At 38.3% G+C, this 8,780-nt stretch overlaps 1 protein-coding gene and 1 pseudogene across 2 annotated transcripts in view; one reads left to right on the top strand and one right to left on the bottom strand.

Moving 5' to 3' along the window:
• Positions 1-8,780, top strand: part of Sbf2 (SET binding factor 2) — a 508,807-nt gene that overhangs the window by 37,466 nt on the left and 462,561 nt on the right. The gene's annotated exons all lie outside the window — the stretch shown is intronic.
• Positions 2,957-5,428, bottom strand: LOC105742684 (annotated as a pseudogene).

The following is an 8,780-nucleotide window of genomic DNA, read 5'->3' as shown; positions in this document are numbered from 1 at the left end:
GTGGGCCCCGGGTCGTCTCACTTACTCTCTGGGCCTGCACTCTGGGTCTATTGAGGATCCGTGGGCCCCAGGTTGTCTGCATTTGTTTCAAGCTCTGGTTCATTTCTGCTATTTCTTTGCTAATTTTTTGTCTGGTTGACCTGTCTTTTGGGGATAAGGGGGTGTTAAGGTCTCCTGTTAAGATTGTGGTATTGGATATTAGATTTTTCATTTCCATTAAGATTTGCTTTATATAGTTGGGTGCTCCCGTGTTTGGTGCATACATATTTAGGAGTGTTACCTCTTCCTCTTGAATTTTTCCCTTAACCAGTATATAATGGCCTTCTTTATTTTGCTTGACCATTCTTGGTTTGAAGTTGAGACTGTCTGAGAATAGGATTGCTACCCCTGCTTTTTTCTGAGGTACTGGGACATGTATTGTTTTCTATCCTTTGACTTTCAGCCTATGAATGTCTTTATGAGTTAAATGTGTTTCTTGTATACAGAATATTGGATTTTGTTTCCTAATCCACTGTGCCAGTCTATTTCTCTTAATTTGTGAATTGAGTCCATTTACATTGATGGTTATAATTGAGATGTATTGACTTATGATTGATGTGTTATTTATCTGTTGTCATTTACTCCTTTTTCTCTTGTGTTTAATTGCTTGCTCTAGTTAGTTGGTGGCTTCTGATCTCATTTGTGGGGTTCTGATCATTTTGATATTTCTCTAGAACATCTTTCAGGAGCCTGTGTAGGGTTCGCTTTGTCATCATGAAGTTCTTTAGTTGTTCTTTGTCATGGAAGTATTTCACTTCTCTGTCAAACTTGAAAGAAAGTTTTGCAGGGTATGGTAGTATGGGCTGAAATTTGTTTTCATAGAGGACTTGAAGTACTCTGCTTCATGCTCTTCTTGCCTTCATGGTTTGTGAAGAGGAGTCGGCCATAATTCTGATGGGTTTTCCTTTGAATGTGATGTGCTTCTTTTCTCTAGTAGCTTTCAGTATATTAAACTTGAGCTGAATTTCTGGCATCTTGACGATTATATGTCTTGGTGTGTTCTTAATTGGGTTGAGGTTACTTGGTATTCTGTATGCTTCAGTTACCTAAATGTCAGATTGTTTCCTCATATTTGGGAAGTTTTCTGCTATTACTTCTGCTCATATTTTTTTAATGTCCTTTGTGTTGACTCCTTCTCATTGTTGCCTGTTAGTCTCACGTTGTTCATCTTTGCATTGTCTTGCAGGTGATGAATTATTTTTTCCTGCATCCTAGTTGTTTTTAAGAGTTCCTTTCTTACCTTTTCACTAGCTGCACCAGCATCTTCAAGATCTGAAACTCTGTCTTCACTTTTACTTAAACGGTTTTGTAAGCTTGTGATTGAGATTTTAATTTCCTCTATATGTCTTTGACTCTGCTTCATGGGATCTCTTTCTTTCCTGTATTGCTCATTCAAGGAATCCGTCATTCTTTTAGTAGAATATATGAACTGTTTTATGAGTGGGACTGTTTCTGCATAGTTTTAGGTTTTTTTTTTTTTTTGCGGAACCGGGGATTGAACTCAGATCCTTGAGTTTGCCAGTCAAGCGCTTATCCTACTGAGCCATCTCCCCAGCCCCCGTCATTCTTTTAATCTTTTATTTTTTTTATCAATGTCTTCTTTAGAAGCAGTTATTAATTCTTTTATTGCAGTGTTTTTTGTTGAGATTGGGTTTTCTCCCTATGTTTGTGTAGTTGATTCTTTACTTCAGATGCTATGAGTTCAGAGAATTCTTTTTTATTTCAGAAAAGAATTCTGCTCTGAGTTTCTTTATAACTTTCTGCTCTTGCTTATTTACTTTCTATGCTATTAATTCATACATTTGAGCTGAGGTAGTAGAAAAGAATTCATTTCTGAGTTCCTCTATAACTTTCTGCTGCTGCTTATTTACTATCAATGCTATTAATTCATACATTTGAGCTGAGCTAGTGTCCTCTGCACTTGTTCTGGGTGGGCATTGGGTTTCCTCCGTATGTTTCTGCATTTGGTTCTTTACTGCAGATGGTATTAATTCAGGGATTTCTTTTTTCATTTCCAATCTGAGTTCCTCTATACCTTTTTGCAGTTGTTTCTTTATTTCAGAAGCTGTTGATTCATTGATTTCAGCTGTGTGATTATCAGTTTGTTCTGTGTTAGTGTCCTCTGCACTTGTTATGGGTGGGCTTGGGGTCTGAGATTGCATTTTGCTCCTTCTCGTTGTCATTTTGTGTAGCACTGTCTTCTGACCTTTGTTGTAGAGCTTTGGTGCAGTTATAACCTTAGCACCTAATGAAATTCAGGTGCAGACCTACGAAGTTTGGATTTATCCAGCTGTGCCTGGCTTGGGTCTGGCTGCTGTGCTCAGCTCCTTCCTGCTTGTGCCCTTGGGAGTGATCCTGTTGTGCCCCTCTGGCAAGATGTTTTACTCCTGGACTAGCTGGGAGGCTTTGTCTCCTACTCTCTCTGCAGGGATTGCGGCTGAAGGTTTTACCCCAGGCCTGTATGCCAGGCCTGAGCTGAATCTGGAGGGGATAAGGTGGAGTAGTGGGGAAAGGAAGCTCTCTCACACACTCACTGGCCCTGGGTTAGGACTGGATCTAGGGGTGCCCAGAACGCGGCAGAAATTCTTACTTTGTGGGCGGGTTGGGGGTGGTGGTGCTGCAGAGTGGTGGTAGGGTCCCAAGGGCGTGGATGAGGGTCTCACCCACACCGCGCCTGGGCTGGGACCGGCAGGTCCCGCTGGCGCAGGGTAGCCAGAATGGAAACACTTATGGTACATTCTAATCATTAACTCTTCTACTTATTGGAAAATATAAACTGTTCTAGAATACTGTACCTTACTTTGCTTGTGTTTACACTTCATGTGAATGAAAGAAGGTAGCAAGTATTGTTGACCTATTTCTTTCTTTTTCTTCAAAGTTTTACAGTTTATTAAATCCTTTTGTGAAAACAGTCGTGTTACTGCAGACAGGCACTGCAGAATCTGTACTCCTTCAGCTTTATGCCAGCACCAACGTTAGCCTTTGTGGTGCCCCTGACTTTCTTCATTCTGTTGTTGCTTTCCTTCTGCTGCCTTCTTGAAGTCTTTTTCTTCTCATACAGGCCGTGTCTTGCAGGTCTATGTTTGGGCCCATTTTTCTTCGCATAATCCAGGGAATCATATATCATGCTAAAGCCAGTTGTCTTGCCACCACCAAAATGGGTTCGGAATCCAAACACAAAATTGACATCTGGTGTGGTCTTGTACATTTTGGCGAGTTTTTCCCATATTTCTGTTTTAAGTACTGTTGCTTTCTCAGGGTGAAGGACATCAGTGACCGTTTGTTTCCTTTAAAGAAGTTGGTTGGTCATGAACTTCCAGGTTCAAACAGTTACTGTGTCATTCGTGATGCTGGCGATCCTCACACAGCCAGGGAGGAAAACAGATGTCCTATTCCTTCTGTATGTATCCTCTAGTGGTTGCTGTTGTCTTCATGACTTTTTAAAAATATAAATGTGTTTCTTTTTAACATATATGCAGGAGTGATATTGCTGGACCATGAAAGTTATATGTAATTGAGTTTGAATAGTTTCTTTTCCAAGTCATTTTCTTGATTATTAATAAGGTTGAAAATATTTTTGTGTATTGTCTGTGAGGTACCTGCTGAAGTCTTTTGCGTATTTTCTTTTGGGATATCTTTTTTTTTTTTTTATTGATTTCTGAGAATGAGTTCTGTATGCTAGGTGTAGACAGACCTTTGTTATTTTTTGTTATAAGTATCATTTCTGTTTCTTGCCTCTTTACTGATTTATTTTTGTTTGTTGTCTCTTTATCTTAATGGTGGAAAATACATTATTTATTTTAATGAAATACAATTTATCTTTTCCTTTATGGGAATCTTTCCTTGTCCAAAAGGCATGAATTTATTCTTCAGTATTATGTCTAGAAGCTTTAGTTTTTTGTCTTTTATATTTAGGTGAACATGGGGCTGAGGAGGTAGCTTGGTGGTCTTAGCACTCACCTGCCAAGTGCAAGGACTTGGGTTCGATCCCCAGTACCTCATGCCATTCTGGCCCTGAACCTGGCCATACCATGCCAGCCACCGAGACCAGGCATGGTGGCACATGCCTGTAATCCCAGTGCTGGGAAAGCTTAGACAGGAGGATCACTATGAGTCCGAGTTGCATAGTGAGACCCTGTACCCAATGAATAAATAAAAGATTAAAAAAATTATATTTAGGTGCACAAACTACTTATAATTAGCTGTGTTTTTAGCTTCTGTAAATGATGTCAAGGGCTATGTTTCATTGTTTTTCCATGTAAATGTTTTTGTTAGCTTTTATGTAGTTGTGACATAGTATCCCTTACCTACAACCTAAAGGAGGGAGGTTTAATTTGGCCCAAGGTTTTAGAGAATTCAATCCATGTTCAGCTGTCTCCAAGACAGAAGCATCATAGCAGAATGGCGTGGCAGAGCAAAAACAGTTCATGGTGGCCAGGAAGCTGGGTAAGGGAATAGCACCAGAAGGAAGGGGCAAGATGTCAGATTTAGACCTCAAGATCACACCTCCAGAACCCACACAGTCGTACCCAAAAGTGTGCTTTCCCAGCCAGCTCCCAAGCCAGTAAAGTGACAATTAAGCTTTGTCATTGCAGCACTTAGATGAGAAAGAGACTTGGAAAGGTCACAGTTTAGTATGCCTTAAGATAAAGCCACTTGCTTCATGAGAACAAGAATTGAAACTAAATGGATGAGGAATTCATTGCTTTTTTCTCATCCTATTTATGATGCTGAAGACTACCCAGGATCTCTCATGGTATGGCCATTAATCATGGCATGTCAGCTTGTCTGGACTTAAGAAATGCCTACCAGACTAGAACTATACAGTTCTGGATGTGTCTGTGGAGATGACTGGCACATAGACTAGCAAACTGAGGGAAAAGAACAATTCCAGTGTGTATAGCACCAACCAGTAGTCTTTAGCGTGGCTGGAGTGTAAAAAGAGAAGAAGGAAGTTCATGTATTTTTGAAGAGCTCCATTTGGTTTGAGGGGGTGCATCTTCTACTTCCACCTCCTTTGTACATTGGTTTCCATTTTCTCTACCCTGGCTGAGCAATTATTGGGTCCTCTGGCTATCTAGTGTGCAGATGGCCATTGTGGACTATAATGGCTTATATCAAGGTACTCTCCCCAGCCTCTTTTACTCATAGGTGGGGCTATTGGGTGTGACTCGGTTATGGGCTTATGAAACTGGGTTATCCAGTGATTGGTTTAGCATAGTTCTTGGTGTGGATTATGGATTTACTGAAGAGGGATGGCCCACTGGTAGTGGGTAGCACTAACTAATGAGTTTGGAGCTTGGATGGAATAAAAAGGGACAGCAGAAGTAAGGCTGCTGCTTTACTGCCTGACATGATTCGTTTCTTCTTTGTTATGCCTTTCTTCCATGTTGCTCTGCCTTGGAACCATATAGGTTGCCTTTCGGGCTGGGGAGATGGCTCAGTGGAATAAGCGCTTCCTTGGCAAGCGCAAGGACCTCGGTTCCGAAAAAAAAAAAAAAAATATATATATATAGGTTGCCTTTCATTTTGCTGAATATTTCATAAGCTTTGCAGACATTTTTTATTTTGATGTCCTACTTGTGTATTTTTACTTTTCATTGCCTATGATTTTAGTGTCATATCCAAAACATTATTACCAAGGCTAATGTTAAGATTTTTCTGTACATTTTTTTTCCAGGAGTTTTAAGGTTTTAGGTCTCACATAAGTAATTAATCCATTTTTAGTAATTCCTGTGTATGGAATAAGTCAAAGTTCCAAATTCATTGGTTTTTTGTTTTGGATATACAGTTTCCCCAGCACCATTTATGAAGAGACAGTCCTTTCCCTACTGTATACTCTTGGCACACTTGCAAAAGGTGGATGGGCTTTATGTGAGGGTGTACTTCTGGGCATTCTAATTTGTTTTCTTTTTTAGTATTTTAAAGAGAAAAAAAATTCAAAACAAGATGATAACAATTAACAATGGTTATTATATTATGTATTGTTATCTTTAAAGTAGTTGCTCAAATTACCAGATGTAGGCATGTAAAATTGATGAAACAATATGAACACTAACTGTTCTTTTAAGTTAAATAATAGAAATTAATAGCATAGTTATCTTAGCTATTGTGTGTGTGTGTGTAATTTTATTTCTTTCTACCATGGGCATTCTGTTTTGTTGCCCCCCCCTTTTTTTTTTTTTTTTTGGTATGTCTCATACCAGTACCACTACCAGTACCTTTTATGGAAGAGCAGTGCTGGGGATGAAACCCTGAGCCATCTCCCTGGCCCTAGGACCTCATACTTGCTACACAAGTACTCTAGTACTGAGCTACACCCACGACCCCATCCTGTTTTGATTACTATAATTTTATAATAGAATATTTGAAATCAGAAAGTATGATACCTCTAATTTTTTTGCTTTTGCTTGAAATTTCTTTGGCTACCTGGGTTTTTTGTGGTACTGTATGAAGTTTAGTGTTTTTTTAATTTCTGTAAAAAGTGCTGTTGGGGTTTTGATAGGGATTGTACTGAATGTGTAGCTAGCTTTGGATAAGATGTACATATTGAGATTATTAGTTCTTGAGGGGCTGGCAAGATAGCTCGGCAGACGAAGCGCCTTTTTAGGCAAGTGCAGGGACCGATGTTCAATTTCCACACCATGTGCTGCACTGGCCTTGCCCATGGGCATGCTGAGCTAGCCACCAAGACCAGGCGTGGTGGCACACCTGACAGATTGGTGGAGTCTTGAAGGTTGTCTTTCTGTAAGATCATGCTCTGTAAACAGACAATTTTGCTTCTTTTCCTATTTCAATGACTTTTATATCTTTTCATTTTTAAAAAATTTTATTCAATTAAAAGCATATTTGATTAGTAGCATTTTAAAAGCATTCTTTGTAAAAGTACTAAAATACTATGCCTTTTTTGGAATAAATTAAAAAGCTTCACAAATATTACATTGTCAGTGACTCCATACTATATCTTTTTTTAAGCTAACTGCTCTGACTATAATTTTCAAAATCATACTGAATAGGATTGGTGAGCCTGTCATCTTTCTTTGTCTTGTCACATCTTAGAGGAAAAGCTTTTGAGTTTTTATTTGTTTGGTTATTTTTGAAACAGAGTCTGTGTTTCCCAGGTTGGTCTTGAATTCATGAGCTCAAGCAATCCCTTCATCTCAGTTTTGAGAGTAGTTGGGATTGTAGATATATATTCCCGTTCCAAAATCTTAAGTTTGTTCATTGAGTATGATGTTAGTTGTGGATTTTTTTTTCAGTTTTAATTTTTTTATTAGTATGTGTTTCAGTACATAGTGATTACATTCTTCCACAGGAGTTGATTCATGTACATAACATAGATGTAAGCTTTTTTTTTTTTTTGGTACTGGGAATCAAACTCAGGACATTGTACTTGCCAGGCAGGCCCTGTATCACTGGCTGTATCCCCAGCCAATAAGCCTTTTATATTTGCTGTGGGATTTTAATATTTGGCCTTTATTGCATTGGAATAAGGTTTTTCTATGTCTAATTTGTATCACAAAGTGATATTGTTTTTATATCAAAGGAATATTGAGTTTTGTCAAGTGTTTTTTCTGTGTCTATGGAAGTGAGTATGTGATTTTATTTTTCCATACATTCTATTAATATGGTTGCTATTGTCTGAATATTGTATCCTTCAAACTTTGTATGTTAAAATGTTGATCCCCAAAGTGATAATGTTAGGAGGTGGGGCCTTTTGCGATGTGATTATATTGTGAGGCAGAACCTTTATTCTAAGTAGGTGCTTTATACCACTGAGCCATCTCACCAGCCCCAGGCAGAACCTTTATTAATGGGATTACTGCCTTCATAAAGGAGGTCCTATAATGCTACCTTACTCCTTCCATCCTGTGAGGACATGGCCTGATCTTGGACTCAGCCTCAGAACCATGAGAAATAAATTTCTCTGGTTAAATTACCCATTCTGCTAGATGTAGTGGTGATGCTTGTAATCCTAGAACTTTGGGAGGCTGATTCAGGAGGATGATTACAAGTTCAAGTTGTGCTTGAGCAATATAGCAAGATCCTGTCTCAAAATAAAATATAAAAAAAGGGCCTGGAGATATTATTCAGTGCAAAGGCCCTGGGTACAATCCCTAGTACCCTTCTTCCCCAAAGTTATCCATTGTAATGTAGTTTGTTATAACACTCCAAATGAACTAAGGAAGTAATGTATTTTTTAAAAAAATGTATTTGGTACAGGTCTCACTACATAGCTCAGACTCATAGTGATCCTCCTGTTTTCAGCCCCCCCAGTGCTGGAACTACAGGTGTGCACCATCATGCCCAGTTTTGAGTTTAGTGCACCCAGGGGCGGGGCTGGTGGGGCATGTGGTGCCAGTGAGTGGTATATTTCTTGATTTTTTTCTTCATTTTTATTTTTATTTTTAAATTTTTTTAATAGATTGCAAATTGAAAATGAATTATTTACAAACATAACTGAATATACAATAAAAACTGTCCAAAATAAAAATGAAGAAAGAATTTACAGATCAGTGATAATAGTTCACTGTGTCAAAACCAAGAAACTTATATACATATAATTAGAATTCTCAAACTAGAAAGGAGTAGGTGATAACTATTTAAAAATTTAAAATTTCTGAATTTAGTTCAACTTATAATACCACATTTCCAAGAAAAAATGAACCTTTTGCAAAGACATTTAAAGTGTGTAAAAAACTAGATTAATTAAAGGACTGGAAAGAAAAGATCTGTCCTCC

The sequence above is a fragment of the Octodon degus genome, unplaced genomic scaffold, assembly GCF_000260255.1.
Source record: "Octodon degus isolate 3935 unplaced genomic scaffold, OctDeg1.0 scaffold00067, whole genome shotgun sequence".
Taxonomy (NCBI): Eukaryota; Metazoa; Chordata; class Mammalia; order Rodentia; family Octodontidae; genus Octodon; species Octodon degus.
The sequence above is the reverse complement of the archived record's forward strand: the minus strand, read 5'-3'. Positions and strand labels throughout refer to the sequence as shown.